This window comes from Lepisosteus oculatus, chromosome 1, assembly GCF_040954835.1.
Source record: "Lepisosteus oculatus isolate fLepOcu1 chromosome 1, fLepOcu1.hap2, whole genome shotgun sequence".
Classification (NCBI taxonomy): Eukaryota; Metazoa; Chordata; class Actinopteri; order Semionotiformes; family Lepisosteidae; genus Lepisosteus; species Lepisosteus oculatus.
In genome coordinates, this window is record NC_090696.1 from 61289400 (window position 1) to 61310190 (window position 20791).

General features: G+C 35.8%; 1 protein-coding gene across 5 annotated transcripts in view; it reads right to left on the minus strand.

The window, feature by feature from the left end:
* lingo2b (leucine rich repeat and Ig domain containing 2b) overlaps positions 1–17672 on the minus strand; it is a 493320-nt gene extending 475648 nt beyond the window's left edge. For 3 of the 5 annotated variants that reach the window (XM_015345165.2, XM_069190989.1, XM_069190990.1), the window contains exon 1: positions 17157–17672. The gene's annotated coding sequence lies outside the window, so the exon portion shown is untranslated. The remainder of the gene's footprint in view (positions 1–17156) is intronic. The other 2 variants (XM_015345166.2, XM_069191000.1) reach the window with 1 other exon arrangement.
* Between the last annotated feature and the right edge of the window lie 3119 nt (positions 17673–20791).

A 20791-nucleotide genomic window follows, 5' to 3' on the forward strand; every position in this document is an offset into this window, starting at 1 on the left:
AGATATTACACTCAATTCATGTATGTTTATGTGGTCTGTGAAGACTTAAAAAGCATTCCAGACTCCTTCCAGAAAAATTCCACCACTCCTATAGAGTCAGTAGCTCCCAATTACATTACACACATCTGCTGCTGAGAGTTTCCTGGAATATAAGCACAAGGGTTATAAATATAGAATGGGCCAGACCGCTGTGAAAGGACAGCCCAAACTCCCACCTCTGAAGTGTTTAACTCCAGCTTGATAGGAACAGTAGCAAGGGATCAGGATGCCCCAACAGGGGAGCAGATGTGAACAGGTTTTAACTCATCAAAGCCTAGTTGTGCTTCAGGGGTAAAGCTGCCTTTCTTTGTAAGGACATTGATGGATCCATTAATGAACTGAAGTTGATGCAGGATTCTGTCTTTTTTTCTACAAAAAAGAATCCAGTACTTTCTGGAGAGGAAGAAGGACAGATGAACATCTTTGAAAGGTTTTCTTCTGTAGACACCTTCATGGCTAGCAATTCCACCAGAGAGTGAAAACAGAAGACCCCTTGGAGGTGAGGTCCCTACCAATGAACAGTGAAGACGCAGACTTTGAGCTTTGTCTTTACTCAACACAGGGAAGTCATGGTACTCTGGTAGCAAGTGAACTGGAAAGACCTCAGCGGAAGTTATGGTTTGAACTGTGGCGAAGCAGCAACCATGACACGCCTGATCCCATTCGGTGAATTCCTTGTGAGCCCAGTTGAATTGTGGGTAGTGCTGTTCAATCCACAGAAAACCCGGCACCAGCTGACAAAGAGAAGAAGAAACACACAAACGACAGTGCAAGGGGTTGTCGTTCAATGTATTGCACAGGTTTTCCACTGCTTCTTCTACTTGATTCACTGGCCTCTTGAGAGCTCAAGGCAGACCTCTGACTTGCCAGTGTTTGAAATATATCCTCAGAGTCCACTAGATTAATGTTTGACTCTTCCATACTGAAAGGGTGTTGCTCTCACAAGTAGAGGAGCAATAGTCTTGAGATTTGCGGCTAAATCCAATAGCGGGAAAGGAGCTGAGAAAGTGGAGATCAGGGTGACAAATCAAAAGTAAAAAATATTCTGGGGAAAAAGTAAACAGGTGAGGGGAGAGCCGGAGAATTGAGGAGAACAAAACAGATTTAGTTTGAGGTATACTGTAACTCAATAAACAGATAACAAGTAGGAATCGAAGAATTATATCTCTTTACAGGACTCACTGAGTTTATCATGGAGTATATAGAAATATATTTGACTATGTATTGTATTTAAAGATAAGTTAAATACTCTATATTTAGAACAACAACAATTGTATTAGTATTAGTATTAGGAAAAATACATCAGAATACACATGTAAAGAATCAGATTTCATCATGTCTCAGACATTTATGTGATAGGCTTCTTGACATCAATGTTTCCTAATATATGATGTATGAGTACTCCTTGTGATGTTATGTTATGTTATGTTATGTTATGTTATGTTATGTTATGTTATGTTATGTTATGTTATGTTATGTTATGTTATGACTGCCATGTTACCTTCTGCTTTTCGTCAGATATGAATTAACTTTGTTCCCTTTTGTCGCTGGTCTACACCAAAGACATATGGCTTAAGGAAGACCATTATAATCATTGTTTTTTTTTGTAGTGTTAAGTATGTGACACTATAATGCATGTTATTTATGCCTTTCAAACTTAAATTTTGAGTTGTAAGTGAAGCTTTAATAAACTGTATAGTTATTACATTTAATAAAGTTATACAGTTAAATTTATGAGTGAACCCAGGTTTTAAAACAGTGCTGATAAATCCTGGTGTTTCCATGTAGACCTCAAACAAAAATGTAATAGTGAACAGTAACACAAACAGTAGGAAATAAATGTGTTATTAATTTAAAGCATGTACTGTAGGAAGTTATAAAAAAGTTGTGTAGCTCCTGTTTCCTGCTACTGAGGTATTGATCTTGCAAATGGTGTACTAAAAGATTGATTTTTTTACAACACGTTTTGCAGTACAAAGAGCATCAAATAATAGGAATTAATGCCACTTAAAAGCTATACTTAAAAAGCATAATCTATTAATGTATGCACTTAGATTGCATTAAGCCCAGTGTGAACCTATCAAGGTGCTGGTATAGCAGTTTTAATCTGTATAATGCAAATGGTGGAGTACAGACAGAATTTCAATAAATCCATCTTACTTTAAGTACTCATATATAAAAAAACATATATATTCAACCCCTTGTTAATCAATAATTTATTGGGGTTATACTGTGCAATCCAGATGTGCCAGAATGCGTTGGTCATTTGTGAAGACCATTTGTATGTATGGCTTGTATGGAGGCTGGAAGTCATAGTACAGCTGGGAAAAGCTTTGAAATGAGTTTTAATTTGTTATGAAAAGGGGCATTTTGGAAAAAACAAACAAGAAGTGCACATTCCTGTAATGTTCTATATTCAATTATTCCCAAAGGTTTTTTTTTATAACCCGAGTATAGCCCTGGTCAATCTCTAGTGTTACCACGAATGTTGTGTTAAGGGAAGCCTTAGGACCAGAATATATTAAGAATTAACATTTTATAATATACAGTATATAATCCTATACACAGATTTTCATATACCAGACAACAGTGTGCATTACAGAGTTTAAATGTCACTGCATCTTCTGTACAAATACCACACAACAGGTGTTTGTTTCCTTGCTCACGCACAGCATTTAAACACCTTTAAAATACAGGGCAAGTTTCCTACACTTTTTAGGCTCAAATCATATGATGACAATGCAAATTTTAAGCACAGACAGTTTTTTTATTTACTCAGCTTTGTACATTACCAAAAATACACAGAAATCATTTTGTTTTGTAAACCCAGATTAACACCATTCAGAACTGGGAATAGATGTTGACATTTTTTAGATATACATTTTAGGTCGTTAATTGGCAAAGAGAATACCCAAGTGAAACATTCAGTATTCATGATGATTCCTTATTTCATCTAGAAATAATTCATTATTTTTTTCCGGAAATAACACTTTAATTCCTTTTGTGGATACATTTTGTTTTGCTTTCTATTTTCAGATAATTGAAGAAGAATTATAGCAATCCAATTAGTACACTGTTCTAGATTGTCATACCAGTCATACCAGCATACCAGCATACTAGTTTCAGTCATTGAAATGACAATGTTTTGCTGCTGATTTCTTGTTAATGCGGATTTTAACATTTAGCTTTAAGCTCTGGATTTTATCTTTTTTGCATACCGGCGTAATTATTGTTCTTGTCTTTTTTAAACTAATTACAATTAAAACCAATTTAAGGGCTATAAGTACAAAATGTATATTGTTTTTTATATATAATTATCAATGCCAAGAAGCTGAATATTGATAGCAATCTTTCAGAATCAGTTGTCAGTATTTCAGACAAATTCTAATTAATGCAATGTAGAGATGAAATGTATTGAAAGTTTGAAGTGTATTTAAGCTTACGTGGTGAGGATGAGGCTGATAGCACCACCCCTCCCCTTCTGAGGAGTTGCTGCAAGGGTGAAAATTGTGAGTAGGTGTTGTAGCGGCAATGCTTGTTAATAAGACAGAATTAAGTGTTGCTGTGCTTTCCCAAATGAGGCTCCATCTCTCTCTTCATCTCTGTGGTGCAGCCACAGAGAAACTATTCATGCAGGCTGATTTAAAGGTGTTTTCTTTTGATAAGGGACAGCTCCCAAAGGGGGATGCACTTAGCTAAGCCTGGCTATCATGATCAATGGTCATCCATTGGCACCTATCTGTCTAGGGAGTGCCAGATGGACATCTGGATTGCATTCCTAGGTGTCAGGAGTAAGTGACTCATATCTCACCTTGATCAACCAATCAGGAACTGGTAGGGCAGAATAACATACGTTGGTCTCTGATGCCCATGAAACTTTCAGCCAATGAACGAGCTGAAGTTCCTCATGGTAAAAACAGGCAAAAAGGAGAATCTCTAAGGAGAATTCCAGGGGTGCAAGACTATTTTAAAGAATTCCAGGGCAGGACGGCCCAGGAGCAGAAAGGCTCCCAGGGGCAGGAAATTCTCGCAGCGCGCCTCCTGACCATCCTGAGACTCAGCCTGGACCAACACAGGACGGCTAGTGTGTCCAAGTGCCAGAACTTTCCTCTGTTCTAAGAGTCTAGAGCGGAGGTTGCCAGAGAGGAACCAGAGGATCCACCCGAGGTTAGCATCAGCAGCAAGCCTCGTGAACAAGTCGGAACTGTGGACAGCTGAATCACTATTTAGAACTAGTGCTTCATCAGGAACGAACCGGTCCTCTTCCTGACCTGCTGGGACCCACAGTCATCTTTTCTCCTCTGCACAAACTTTGCTAGTTAAAGCCAACACTAACTAGCCAGTCAGTGAGCATCAGCACCGCACCATCGCACGCCGCACAGCACAGCCTGGCACCTAGCCAGACAGCGCGGATTGGACAACAACAAGCCTGCAACTGCTTCTTTGTGCCTGCAGGAGATCTGAATCCCCAGAGATTGTATGAGTATTCAACTTCACTGCATTACTGCTCGAGAATTAAGTTGTTATCCCAACCAGTTGATATCAATTTAATTCCTAAGAGTTATGTACTTGTTTTGAGTATCTAATGTAGAAGTTGTAACCAAGTTCAATTATGAAATGGTCTAAATGAATGATATACCGAACATATGTCTCTAAATATGTATAACTCTTCGTAACTGATTGAATATATACCTTTTGTATTCTGATAACCCTCTCAATAAGATCTGTTGGGTTTACATGCATATTCTATGTATTCATAAATGTATCCTCATGTATTAGTACCTGTGTGTGTGTTGTTTGAGTTATACCGCAAGGTTGGATTCTAAAGCCATTAAAATAATCATTTTGTGATTTATGGCTACAATTAATAATTGTCCCCGTAAATGCCCAAACCCTACAGAACCGGTGCCTCGTCAGAGCACACTACAGTGTGATGTTTATATGTAAGAGAGAAAGTAGGTAAAAGTTCTGTTTAAAAAAATACTAATTAATTTGGAAAGCAACTAGAAGGCCATTTTTACCAAATGTAAAACTCCATTTAAAAGAAGGTTCTTCTACTGGTACCTGTAGTAAGTTTTCATACAGGTATCAACTTTTCTGAAGTCTACATATACTGTAACATTATACTGTATGACGAACTTATATATGATATACTGTATATTCTGTATATATCATATATGGTTTTCTGTAACATTTTGTAAATTTAACATTAACAATTCTGATGATTACTCAGAAAGTTTCAATTTAAGTTGACATGTGATGTATTAAGTAAATTATTGCAGAATATCCAAAATGGCAAAACGGAGCATAACGCATACACTAGCTTTAGAACAAACCTTTCTATTTTTTTTTTATTAGGAAAGAGATCTTTATTTAATCTTTTATGAAGGCCCATTAAAATGCCATAAACTATACTGTATATGTGCATTTATATCTACAGTAATAGGTACATTTATCCAAACACTTGGCTTTCATTTGCCACTCCAAGTGCATTATTAGACTATTATTTACTAAAGCTCCAGCACAATCTGAGCATCATTTTGTATGTTCTGTGTTGCTTATTTCCATTTTGAATTTAATTTTAATTCACTCACCCCGAGAAGTTCGCTTTTTAGGTGATGGGACAAAGCAGTATTCACTTTTTCAAAGTAATCCAGAAAGCCTGTCAGCCGACTCTGGCTTCCATACAGACTGAGATCCAATGTTTGCATACAGTAGATATTTGTTTAATGAAGATTCCTCATCTATTTTGACCTGAGCTCCCTCCCTTCTTTCAGCTGTCTTTCAGCACAATATACCTAAACAAAGATTATGAGCCAGTTTCTAAATGTTATGTTTTAAGTACATGTGTAGATTAAATCATTCTGCTACATCAGTTACTAAGTAAAAAAAATCAATCTGATAGAACACAAAGTTCAATAAATGCTGGATGTCAACTAGGAAAACAATCTGTAGAAAAGCAGCTACTTAATTTATTTTCCATATTACAGTATAAAGAAAAAAAATATTCTGTGGCTTACAATCTTACATAAAATGTTCAATAATTACGTTCAGAACCCTGTATGGCACTTCTGAATATGAAGCATGCACTCACAGTACTGCTCCAGACAGATGAGCATAACACAATAAACACATAGACATACGGATAGATAATTAATATTAACATTCCTTCTGTAAACTAGCTCAGTGAAGCTGTGGTTCACTGTGAAAGACACACCTGGGAAAACAGCACAAAAAATGTTCACTATTTTGATTCTGAGCATGTCTACTTTGTCTTGCCACAATTATAAATAAAGGGCTGCAACATCACATTTTAAAGAAATTATGGTATTGCTTATTCAAATGGAACTACTTCTAAGGAAGTTAAGGATATGTTTTTTTATATGGATAGATTTCTAAATATTTAATTTTTGAATGGGATTTGGGTTCAGTGTGAGTGCAGTTAATTATTTTACATTTTAAGGTTGTAAATTGAAATTCAGAATGTAATGTTTCAAAATTCCTTAAGAAGAACCATCATTACAGGGTATTCTGAAAGCCATGTAAGCTCCTTGTTTTTTTAAAGACCCTCAAGGTTTTACTTTTTAGCAGTGATACCCTGGAACCTTGTAAATCTGTTTAGTAGACCATGTTCAGAAGCACTGGAGGCTTCTCTCTAAGCCACAGAGTGAATTTGGAAGTTAAAAGAAAAAAACAACAAAACCAACAAAAACCAAAGAAGTTGTTATCTGGTGTCATTCCACCTTATCAAGCTATGGCATGATTGTGTAACAGAAGTGAAGTGAAGGCAAGTGGAAATCTCGTATTTATCCCGACCCTGTTACATCTGATTACATTGACAAGGGTATACTTGTATATATATATAAGTTCTGTTTTGGTGAAAATGCAAAACCTGGTGACACACTTGCGGTGTTCAGTCATTGTCACTTATGCGTTTGGTGAACTAAAAAATCAGTGTAGGAAGCAAAAAACATCTTCTGTAAAAAAGCGGTTGCCTACGAAAACAGCTATGTACTGTACCAGCCCAGGTTTCCACAGCATGTTCTCTTTGTGTGAATTAGTCATTGCACAATCACACACCCACTTGCTGTTCTATCACAATTAGATGGTTTCAGCACCACCTGGGTCAACAGGATTCACTTTCAAATGGAGTGTTCCTGCTTCAAGCTACATTTTCCTATGCAATGTACTGTAATATCACCCTGAAAACATTTCTAGGTGATTTTCCTATTTTTAAAATGTTTAAAAAACTACTGTAAGTATATAAAGTATGAGCAAGAATTTAAGGCTTTGCAATTGGCACTTCTTATGATGAAATTCCTTTTATTTTAGTGTACAGTAGATGTTTGTATTCCGGTAATGCGATCCAAGATGAAGAACATTCTGAAATTACAGTATGCTTTCAAAATACTAAAGTGAATGTATGCGTTAATGTACCAGCTTCTCTTTAAATGTGTTTTCAAGTACTGGCAAAAGTCACCAATAGCAAAACAAAGTATTCAAAGTTAATTCTTCAGGGAAACAGATGCAATAATTGTTTTGCAAGTATTCATAGTGGGATTCGCTAACCATTCTTTGCATTGTAAAAAGCAGACATTTTCATTTATGAACAACCACTTTTCTTTTCTTGGTAAGAAAAAAGCTAACATTTTTTGTGATCACATTTTTCTTTTTCATTTTGACAAAGAAGACAAAACATTAACAATAAGAAAAGAATAAAAGAAAAATGACATCCTATTACCCACTGACCCTCCCTTCCCTTCAGAAAGACCTGTTGATAGACAGATCGCAGCTAGTATTCCAATTTACCACATATTTCCAAAAGTGCTTTATTTATTCCAATAGTTAAAATTTCTAACAGTGTTGTCTTTTAAATGTGACATCCATTGTCATACTGGCATACAGGCAGGGTGCCAGTATTGCGCTATCATTTTTTTTTGCAGCAGTCAATCCAGCAAGCCAAATCATTTGCTGACACAACAGAAGCCGTAAAATTATCATTAAGTAACAGCACAACTGGATCTGAAGGTAAATATGGCAAAGGTAATGGTTTGGAAATGCATAATGTTATTACATATTGCCAAAATTTCGCTATTTGTGCGGTGAGCTGTTCACAGTAATAGATGTTTAATGTTTTGTTGAAAGATTTAACAGTAAGGTATTTTTTATGTGTACTGGACTTTATATTGCCTGTAGCTTGATACCTGGTGTTCATTCAAGCAGTTATTTAAATAAATTAAAAGAATTTTAATTAAAAGACACTTGCATTTCTTGCTCATTCTACACCCGAGAGTAACAATTTCCATTAAATTAAAGAGGATATACATCATCAACCTCTTCTCTAAGCACTACATTCGACGAACTGCATGGTATGCAATATGTGATCAGCATTGCTGTCTCAAAGGTCTAGGTTTTGAGATTTCTTTCAAACGATAGGCATTTTTCTGTGTATTGTGTATGTTAACACTGTGTTCATGCCATGGGTTTTCTCTGGGTCTTCTGATTCTTCCTGCCTTCCAGAGACAAGCTGGCTAGGCTTAATTGACTATACTAAATTGGACCATCCTGTATTTTCTGGATATACAGGATGGATACATTGCTATTTAACTATTTCTCAGCATGTTTTTTTTTAAGAGCATTTTGTCAGCCAAGAACCTAATAAAATAAATAAAAATCATATAGTTTAGGTTCTTACGAGAATAAACAAAAGAATGAGAAAATAAATACATATCATACTTTCCACTATACCGGATGCTATCACAGCAACAGATATTAGTCATGCATTTAGATTAATTGGGGCAAATACTGTACACATGTTAAATATGGAGATGCAGGTCATGTTTGCTATTAAAGAAAATACCACAGAGTTTTTATACTGACCTCATATATTCATATATTGTATAATGTGTGTTTTGTGAAGATGTAAATTAGCATAGATAAAAGTGTTCTTCAGTGAACTTGCTCTGAATGACTGAAGAACTTAAAATTTGTTGTGTTTAATGATAATCCATTAATTTAATTAAATTACACAGTATCCTAACATATCTTGCTCTGTTAGCTACATAATAGTAATTACTTTGATTATTCTGACATTTCCCACCACTTTTTGAAATTTTAAGATTGAACTACAATTAATAAAAGAACAGCTGCAATATATGCTTCATAAGATAGTAACAAGAACTGAACAGATGAACTTTCTTCTTACAATTTATAACACTAACATTATTGAGATGTAAAAATGAATTATGCTACATTTCCAGTACAGTATAAGCATTGTTGGTAACTGTTGGAACATGTAGTGTGAAAACTATTTTAAAAATTGTGGTCATTTTCAGAGCATAGTAGTTCAGGTGGGTAGCTGTGTCAGCATGTGTAGGCTGCAAAGGAACAAGTAATAGGTTTATTCCATGCTGAAAAAAAGAAGAAAGAAAACACAATGTTTTGGCCGTGGAGTCTTCTTCAGGTGTGAGAGAGACAAGGCAGTAGGCAAAGGTAATATAGTGGGAGAACAAAGGCTGGGAGAGAGGAGGAGTGAGAGGCGGGAGCAGGGGACAGAGAGAGAGGCCAATTAAGAGGTGTGAAGTCAGAGCATTAGCAGCATGCTAACAACTAAAAACAAGAAATTAACAAACGTTTTGACCTTTGTCCCTATTGCTTTGTGCCTGTCTTATTTACACAGGTAGTCGTTTATAGATTTCAGTCAAAACAAATACTGCTCGGCACAACTTACAGTATTGTACGCCAAACCTACAGCATTATATCCTTCAGTAGAACCATGCGTTCCTCTTGCCAGTTTATAAAATGTCTCCATAGTACTTATATTTTCCACTGGCCTTTTCTTCAGAAAAATATTATCTTTCAGTTCATGACCAAAATAAGAAAATTAACCCAAGGAAAAAAATATTTTTAAGTATAAGGCAGTTTAGAAGAAAAGGGTAGAAGACAAAATAGATAAAATATGGCCTGATTATATACAATAGCTACGTCCAGTTCTGTTTGGGAACCCGGATGTCTAGTACTGGTAGTTGCAGTGCAGACAGACTCATGGCCTAGTTTCATAACATGAGACTAATAAATATGACTCCCTTTAGTGATGACTGCCCCAGCGTCATAAAAATATTTTGGAGAAGCATAAGCATGTTCCTGGACTATATACTGTAGGTAGTATTATCAAAGAATATTATTGATATGATAAGACAGGTATAATACACTAGAATCACTGAAAGAGCAGCTTGTGCTTATTGGATATTTTTATATAGGTTCGGTATATATCAATTTAAGCCTGCATTTTAAAATTGATCTGGGTCATGCCGTGTTTGCAAATATTTTTTTAGTCTCACATAGTTAAAAATAGCCTTAGTTCTGATAGCAGTGTCATGCCTTAGGGTTAGGTTAATATTTGAGTCTATGAAAATAATATCATATATTATTAAAACGATAAAAAAACAATATCATATACATAAAAACAAAAATATAGAGAAAATTATCCGTACAACCTATTTGCTTAGTAATATAAATCAAGGAACAAAAAAGAAGCCTGTGAAAGTGCTATATCAACAACTAACTCTACACAATTTTGTTTTTCTGGTATGACATTTGTGGTGGTTTGCTCGATTTCCCAGTGTTAATATAGTTTTTCACACTGTTAGGAGCCAAAGTAATCCCACTTCATAAATATAAACAGATAAATTGGTGCTACTATTTGACTGCAAAGCACTAGCACTGATGTTACCAGATGTTCATCACAAATGTGCTATTGCACAGCACTTTGAGTTTCTGGAAAAGAAAATTGTGTGTGAGGCTTGTGGTTTATAATGTTATGGTGATACATTACCTTTGTTAAAATTCTGAATGTTAATTTGATTCTTAGTGATATTTCCAGTTTATTCTGTATTTAATATGGTAATCAATGAAATTCAAAGAGCTGTAACTTGCTAATGATTATTGTTCAGTACTATTTATTTTGTGCTCAGATCAGATTTCCAATATTGTGAACCTTGAGGAATTCTAGCAGTGTCCCACAGAAACATATCAAACTGTCTTCAAAGACTCATTACTTACCGGAATGTCCAGACAGTTGGTCATTGCAGGAGAAAGAGATCAAAGAGTATGTGAGCACTGACAAAGTTTTAGATGTTTAAAATCTCTAAGTCTAAAATAATTTAAAATGTACTGCTTAGAAAACTAACAAAATATACCATTGGACTCTGTTACTATAATGGTAAGGTTGGTAGAAGACAACAGCAGTGAAATAAAAAAAACAACCAAAAGTTCACATTAAGCCTTTTTTTTCTAGAACAACTCCCAAACACTACTTCTCTAGGTTTTTTCTAAACATTTACCCTCATCAGTCCTCATTAGAGAACCTATGTGTGTGGGAGCTGAAGTACACAGCTTGTGTTAGTGTGCATCTTTCTGTGGCTTACTTTGAACCAACATTGTACTCAAAAAACATCAAAGCAACCAGGAAAAATTCTAATAAACAGATATTACGAAAAGTATTATAACAAGGGCTAGGCTGTGACACGGCGATATGTCAAGCTCAGCTCTTGGTATAACAGAAAACAAAGCTAGGCAATTTCACCGCTTCTTATTTTTTCCTTTCTTTTAAAAAGCCAGCAAACAGTAAAGCCTACCTATCCTTTGATTCCCAAGACAAGGCTAAGATGTTCTTTCAGATGGATGTTTAAAAGCTCAAAAGGCTTTCCTATCCCATATCTCCTCAAAATGGCCCTTTACCATTAATACTATAAAAGACACTTTGTAGCATTCCCTCCCTAACTGCCCAAGATATTGCTGCTGCACAGTTCTGATTGGCCTCAATTACTGCCGTCTGCCCTAGAGATTAACCCGTAAAGAGATCACACCGGCAGCACTACACCAGCTCCCCTCGCATTCACACTATGTTGCACAAAGGCGGAAGGCTGTCAGACAACATCACCAATCAACATGAAAGAAATAAAAGAAGAAATAAAAAATACCAGACTCAAGTCACCCCACTTTGAAAATTCAAACACTTCTTAAAGGCTTAGAGATAAAGTCTGAATAAGGATGGAAAATTAAACCTTTTATAGATAGCACTGTTAAGCACAGTTTTCAGCACAAAAGTATCTGCATAGTTCTTATGCTAATTCATCCTTATTAAACTGACTGCTAGATGGATATTACACATTAAAGGCTCACAGACATAAGTGGAATGGTGCCCCTTTATCCCAACCCATCCATTACATACAGTATGACATATATTTGTACATTTTAATGTGATCATATAACTTGGCTTCATAACAATAAACAGTTATGTGTATTACCCATAATGAAAAGTACATTTGCTGCAGCATTATTTTCTCATGTTTACTAGGATAATGTTAATTTGCCAATTCTTATTCATTTTTTAAGTGGCATTTTCAGAAAATTGCTAAACTCTTGCCAATGTGATGAAGGCCAGTAGCCAATAAATATTAGATCATGATTTTTAACAACACCACTTCTGATCAATGATTCTTTTTTGTTTGTTGGGATAATAAAGATACTTTATGTTCCCATTGTATTTCAACCCTAAATAAAATTTGAAAATTATCTTTAATTTTTAAATTAATCTTTAAGGCTAAGCACGGGCTGAACAGTTGTAAGTGTGCAGTGTACATTCCATAACAGTTGTTCCACAAGTCTCAACATCGGCAGAGTCCATATAAATAGTGTCAAACATCACATAAAATACAATGCCAGCAACACACACCAGTCATAATGGGCCTTTTGGCTTCCAAGCTCACAGCCTACCCTTGTGGAATATAATACTTGCTCTTTATATGAGGCATAAATCACAAAAATAAAATCTGAGAGCATTGGGAATGAATCAAGAGCTCTGTTCATTGTTTAGACTCAACCTGCCAAAATCATGGTGGAAGTTACATATTCACAAATACCTAAGAGCAAGGAGCATCTTTAAAAGAAGTGGATGGACTTCATGTGCAAAATGAATTAACATTGTAAATAATTATATGAAGAAAAATCCTTTCAGTAACTACTAGGGGAAGTACAAATAGAGATCTGTGACCTTGAATGGCAGTCTCTGGTATCAAATATCCATCCATCCGACTGATGTAAATAGAAAAATGTGGCCAGGAATGAAGCTGGAATAATCTTTCTTGTTTTAATTGAAAGTGCCAGATGGAAGGCTCATCTGTCCCCAACCAACATCAACCAGCAGAATCTTCGCTTCTGTCTCTTTAATGATTGCATGCTGGTGTTTGTCGCCAAGCTCAAACAATACTTCTAATTCTAGAAAAGCATCTGTCAATGAAAGCAGTGAGTTAGATATTAAATCTAAAACATGGTGACAGGAAAGTGAACATTGAGTTTTATTCCTTCTTAGGAATGACTAATATTCCTTATTAGGCTTACTAAAATGTTCCCAGAAACCTGTACAGCACTTCCTTCACACTGCTATGCAGTATTGGTTTTCCTATCTTTTTTTTTGTTGTTGTTAGCAAGGTAGGACATCAGACACATCTGTTTGTCAGTGTTCAGAGATTGAAAGAAAGGCATGTTTTATTTGGCTTTTGGAGACACGACAGATAACTGTGAAAAACAGAAAGGGAATTCCTTAATTCTAATTAAGTTAAAACATTTTCTTTCCTTGGTATAGAAAAGGTATTTCATTGGTAAAAATCCCTTTGTAATTGCTTTTTTCACCCTGATATCAAAACCAGGTGTCCTTGTACAGCTCCACGGGACATTTTGACAAGAAAATACAGCTGTTCCTTCACGCATATACAGTGACATACAACTTGGAAATTAAGCAGGAAAAAATAGGGAAAAAAATAACTAGTTTGGAAAAAAAATGTTTCCTTATTGTTTTCTACTTGATAGCTATGCACCTGGCAACATGCTGACTGGAACTGAGCAATATGACACCACAGCGCCCCCTATGATCTCAGATAGTTTACTGTCAAAGCTCTAGCACACAGACACGATTGCTCTGTACTGAGATGTCATATACTGCAGCACATGACAGAAGTCTTCTTTTTAAGTAATACCTAGGTTTAGCTTTGTAGACAGATTTTAGTTCTGATGAGTTTTTATTCACAAAAAGGTTGTATGACACTATCTGAGAAAACAGCATTCCCATTAGAATGTACATCATGTAAACTGTAATTCACCTGCTGTTCCTTTATAGCACACAGTGTTATTAAAATTTTATAGGACAATGTTATTGAAATGCACCAATGATTTCATAGTATGTTGCTAATAGAGGTAACTGCCTGATATTTTCTATACTGAAGATTGGTTTTGCGGTTAATTGTTATCTTAACTGTGTAAGATTGTTTTTGTGTACGATGGTGCTTTTGCATGTGACTGTCTGAGTGCTTTTGAGAATAGGGCAGCAACCCTTACTTGCATATGACATTTATTTCACATTGTGGGCTTGAGCCTCAGATTCAGGAAAAGCTTGAGATTGTTGATGAAAAAGCCTGAGGTAACGCAATCTGCAATTCTAATTTGAGTTTCATGCTTAAATCAGGTCAAAAAATAATAAAATGCAGAAACATCACCTGGAAAACAAGAGCACCTCAAATTTTAACATTTATTGCAATAATGGCAGCTTTAACGTCAAACAGGTAGGAATACATTTGCAATTTCAATGAAAGGTACTGTAAACTGCAAACATTTTTAAATCTAAAACAATGTAATGCAAATTATTCTTTTAAAACAGTCAGTAAATCTTTGATCTTTTATAGAGCTTTGCTGTTATGTTATGTGTTTGTATTAATTTAACACTAGACTGCAAGCTATAGCAATTATTTCCTATTAAAAAATAAGACATACAGTAAAAACACGATGCCCTGGAAAACAAAACCAAACATACCAGTGACAGAAGGATTGCAGTTTCTCCATTACATTGAGTTACTGTATGAAAGCATGAAATCAATTGAACAGAGACTTAGTTGCTTCACTGTTGTAAAAATCAACCTCTGCAACAGACATTTTAAAAGCTTAATATGAAGAATACTTACAGTTGTATTTCACACTTAAAGGTTAAGATTTATACCAGGGAAACATGATTTACAAGAAAACTTGTAAAAAGGAGGATAAAATCCATCTACCCAAACTCAGCAACACTTCAGGTAAAAATAAAATGCAAAATAAATCACAAACAAAATATGAGAGTCGTGGGAATGAATCAAATGCTCTCTTCATTGTTTAGACTCACCACCAGCCAAAATGATAGTGGAAGTAACATATTCACAAACAACACAGAGCAAGGAGCAAAATCCAAAATTCCCAAACCAGAAGCAGGAGATTTTGTTTTATAAATGAAACTGGTTGATTCTAATAAAAAAATCCCTAAAACACGAGTCTTAGAAGTATGGCCTTAATACCCTGACACACGCTCTCCTCCCACCCACACATAGGCAACTGTAACTAGCTGATTATCGGAATAAAAAAACAGAACAGATAAATAAGCAATGCCTATCTTTACTAGAATAATTTTCTGCTCTTTATAGCCTTCTAAATACAGCCTGATTCAAATTTTTCACTTGGCACACAATCTCATGATGAGGGATACTGTATGTACCTAACAGAAAATTAAGGAAAGAGTTAATAGTCAATAAAACATCAAAAGAATACAGCTCGTTTCTATTTGAAGGCAGCATGTGTGTCATACAGTACATGCAATTCAAAATTCTCTGAAGGTTATCTTTAACTGAGAGAGAAATCAAGTGAGGCAATTGATTTTGATTTTATCTTTTGTCACTGACATATTAATTCCCGACTTTTTCCTGTTCTTCTCCTCCACTGACGATGATGATACTGACAAGAATTGCTTGCTCTAGTTTAGAACTTAATATAACAAGCCCTGCCTTTCAAGAAATTACTGGTGTAGAGATAAAAAAGAAGACCCTGTGATTATCAGTTGTATGTAATAATTGTGAACAAATAACATTTGAATTATTTTTAAACTGGATGATAATATCATAACTTTCTACCTCCCGTCCCTCTCCACCAAAGGCATTTTGTTCCATGGTATTGCATGCTCCTGGGAATATGTATCACTGCAGGTATTCAAATATGATTACTGTGGAAGGAGCTGTGCTTCGCAGAGGCTGTAGACTGAACTGGCCACTGAGGGGACTTTTAAAAATTTCATAATAAGGGCATAGTCATTTAGCAGCTGCTCTACTGTACAATCTGCATGCAGCTAGCACCAATGCAAGTTGGAAAAGGGTTAGACAGCAGAGCTTATTTATAATTCAATTATTTTAAATATTTTAAGGCAGAGAGGATGTGCATGCAGTCATAAATGTTTAAAGCACTTTAGCTCAGGGATTGGTGTCCACTTAGCTTTCAGCGGGTGTTGCTACAGATTGACTCCCTGATAATGCAGCACAATTTAGAGGCTTTCCTCACCTTAAATCAGAAATAATGCATTTTAAAAAAGGAACTTCCATAAGGCGGCATCTCATTTAAACATTCCTCCCTCACTCTCACTCCTCACCAACAGAATGCATAGAGAAAATGACAGATAGCGCTGTCTTTTAAGAAGGAGACTCAGATAACTCACGGGGAACTGATGACAAAGTAATTCTGTTAGGCATGTTGGAGATTCCATTGAAAAGGCTAGTGAAATAATCAGCAAATTGTCCGCTCCCATTGTGCCTTACATAGGTTTGTAAACGGAAAGCTTCATGGCAAATTCAGACCCTATAGTCTAAATACAAAAGAGCTGAACACTAAAACTGATGGTCTCCACGCGACAGGATCTAAACCAGATAATAGCAGCTGTAAGATATGCACTGTGCCTGTAATTACTGTATAAACATTCAGCCTAATTCAATGCCTTGTGGAAAAAAAAGAGTTGGAAAATAATAGGTATTGAGCCGAATAACATTGTATGTTCTGGTCTGAGTTACTAGAGCTAGAAATGTGCTCTTAATAATAGCCCTGTTAACATCCTTTAAATTCAAATCTCTCTCAACTTTTTTATCTATTAAATATAAAACATAAACCTGAAATGTGCAGCTAAATATTCACATTTCTGCTTTACAGAAAGATGGTCACAGACATATAAATCCAGCATTTAGAAAAGGTATACATACAGTAGGTTTGGTTCTTACCTTGAAATACTGTTCACAATCCAATAGTCCACAAGATAAGCTGGATGAGCACCACAGCCTGCGAGCCTCACAGTCTGCTTCAGCGCAGCAGCTAAATTCAGGATTCGTCTAAAACACTTTTGACAGAGATGGGGAAGTGCTTCCTTGCTGCTGCCAGAGTCCTTTTTCTCCCCCCTTTCTTTCTTTTTTATTTAACTTGCGTTCTTAAAAATCAGGATAGTCTTCACATGAGCACAGGGATGATGAAAAGAAATCACAGGGGTTCCTCCTCACTCAGAAACTCTCTTTGTGAATGGCTAGAGCAAGTCAGTGCTTCCCACCTTGACAAATCACCCTTTCAGTTCAGCCCATTGTTAATAAGCTGCTCAGAGAGCAAACTTTGAGGCATCAGATTGAAAGGCGGGGGGAGTGTTTTCTTTTTTTTTCCCTTTCTTTTCCCCCAGCACAGCTTTTCTGAGACTAGATGCTAAACATCACCGGCACGAGTTTCTCTCTCTCTCTCTTCTGGCAATTACTGTTATGGCATATGAAGTCATGTCGGAGATAAAGGTTCACAGCTTTCCCCCAGGGAGAAACTCATAATGGTCTGACTGGAGAATTATTCCAAGAGGAGGAGTAAATATATGAAGAAAAAGAAAAAAAAGGAGAGCTTTTGCCCACCCCCTATCCCTCCACCCTTACTTATTACTACCTAGTAATTACTATTACTAGCACTACCTGTACATGAGCATCCCTAAGCTGGCTTTTCCTACTTGCAAAATAGAGTATAAGGACTGGGTCATAGCTTGGTGTGTGTGAACTGACAGGAAAAAAATGAAGAGGTGGACTAAAATAGAAACAACAGCTCACAGCTGAATGGTGGAACAAGGACAGTACACAAAATGCAACAGACGTGATTTTCTATAATTAGTACTGTAAATAAGTGATAATCTAAATCCAAATCTATCCCAATGCATATGCATAAAGATAATTAAGAGAGGCAAATGGCTTTTGGGGGTAAGAAGCAGAAAGATATTAAGTGCACAACACAGTGATAAAGAAAATTCACCCATCAATCCTTATTTTTAATTTGTTCCTAATTATTCTCAAAATAAAAGAAAATACATCAATTTATATAGATAGAAGATTTCTTATGTCTATGTCAAATAAAAAGCCATACAAATCTTCATATAGTCTCAGTTTTTATGGTGCGACCCACTATTTCTTCCTCCAAATCTTTTTCTAGATCTCTTCGTCATACCTTTTCTTCCTCCCTGGGATACATGCCCGCTTCTCTCACTAAACCAGCATTCCATCTCTTCACAGCTATCTGTTCCAAGACCAGGCTTTCTAACCACCTTCTATGCCTTTACAGATGTCGTCAACATAATATCATCCCGAAAGGATTTTGCCTGAAATTTAATACCTGTTCTTTTGATTCTGATACCACTCACACCTGAAGAAGTTTTCACGGCCGAAACGTTGTGTTTTCTTTCTTCTTTTTTTCAGCATGGGATAAACCTATTACATGTTCCTTTGCAGCCTACACATGCTGACGCAGTTACCCACCTGAAATATTAAATTTATTAATCACTGTAGAAAGCAAGACAATTCTAATGTACTGTTTTTATAATATTGTTACCTTTGCCATTTTAAAATGACCCCCCCCCCCCCCAAACATCATTAAATTGCTTAAATAAATCGCTTTGCCTTTAATGAAAATATCAGCCATGCATATGAGCGTACTTATCAGGCCACTCATGATGCACAAGGTCAAACTACAAAAGGACCTTTCTCTCCCTCTTTTCATTTGCTTTGCAAATCTGCAGCATGATTTCAAATAGTGTGCACAGAGTCCTTTCTGTGTCACATGCATACAGTATACCGCAAAGGTTGAATCACGCTATCTGATGTCTTACTGTATGGATCCAAGGCTGTAAATTCGGTACATTCTGGATGTTGACCAGTAAATGCCAGAGTGGTTTGTATTTGAAGGCAATGTAAAACTCATTAGAGATTGATCTACTTCTAAGTTTGCACCTGCTACCTCAAAGGCATAGAGTAAGAGAAGGAAAAAAATAGTGGATCTAAAGCTGCTATTAATCCATATTAATACACGTTGTGGTTTCTTGGTCATTGTCTTCTGGACCCCCATAACCACTAATTTGTGCTCCAAATAAACTTGTATAAGTACTTAGATTCAAGTGCCTTGATTAGACCTTTTCTATAGAAGAGTTCAGTTTTTGAACCTGTTGCAAAAACTAAGCTTCAGAGTTCCCATAATTTGCATATTTTACTTAATTTCTATACTAAAATTTAAGTTATAAAGTTAAAGCAATGAAGAACTAAGAAAACTTATGGAACTGTTTGCTAGAGTTCTTCCCTCCTGTAAATGCATTTATGTTGTTAATTGATGGTTTAAACAACTGCAAGACACGAACAAAATTTTTAGCTAAGTTTAGCACATGCTGAAAATTCTGTTTGACGAAATTATTGACAACAATGCAACTAAACCAAGGGGTAATTGCCATAACTACTTTCTTTGAAAACAGAAGGATAAGGAAAATAGATACTGTACAACAAGGACCAGGCCTGATATGGATATGGACATACAGAAAAATTATATTTATCTGGCAATTTTTGTAAATACAATACTTTAAACAAACTCTTGATTCATTTCAATTAATCTTAAATTTGGTAGTCACTGAGGTAACAAGATTGAATTATAGACAAAATTCTCTGTTTACATTGGAGGAGGAGGAAATGAGAATAACTCTTCAAATCCATCACCTGTGATAGCTTACTGTATATATAAAAGTTGCAATGTTTAAAACTGTCATTCTGCTCACGTGGTGTCAGAACTATAGAAATGTATCAACACCTCAGAGATATTTCTGTTTATTGAAGTTGATCCTAGCTTCTTTCCATAAATGGATGGACTGTAGATCTTTGGCTCACTTACTGTAGTTACTAGCAATCAAATTAGTTAGAGAGGCTTAAGCGCCTCATCTATAACCTTTCTTACGTTGTTATGCACAAAGCAAATAATTAAACTTATTGTTTTAGAAAACAGACAGCAGTACTTGCAATATAACTCATTACAAAGGTCAAAGGATTTATTTGACTTCTGGTTTGAACCTGGGCAGGCAGAGGAACGACAGTTTCAATTGCTAACGAGATATGTCCATATGTTCAGCTATGGTACAACAACTAACTGAAATACAGTATATATATATAGATTTAGTTTGTGTAGAGGGAACAAACTGAAAATCTAGCAAATATAGTCCCTAGCAGCTACTGTCATCACTATGGGCAGATAGCTTTTTATGAAAGACTGCTTCCATTAAAATAACTTTTTTGGGCATTAAAAACAGTAGACAAAACTTATACAAAGTTTTTATCAAGCTGGCATGGTAATGATTGTAGGCTTTAGATGGTATATCACACAATTGCTCAAGTAATTCTTTGACATCCTTAGGATGTCATTATTAACAAGAATGTATTGGGTTGGGAGGATACAAAGCTGAATGGGTTAGCCTGTAGCAGCCCAAAAGCTAGCCATAGTATAAAAGAAGACACTGATCCTCTGTTATTTGTGCTGTGGGCTTCCATCATGAAAATATAGCCTGTACGTTTCACAACATTTCACAAAATGG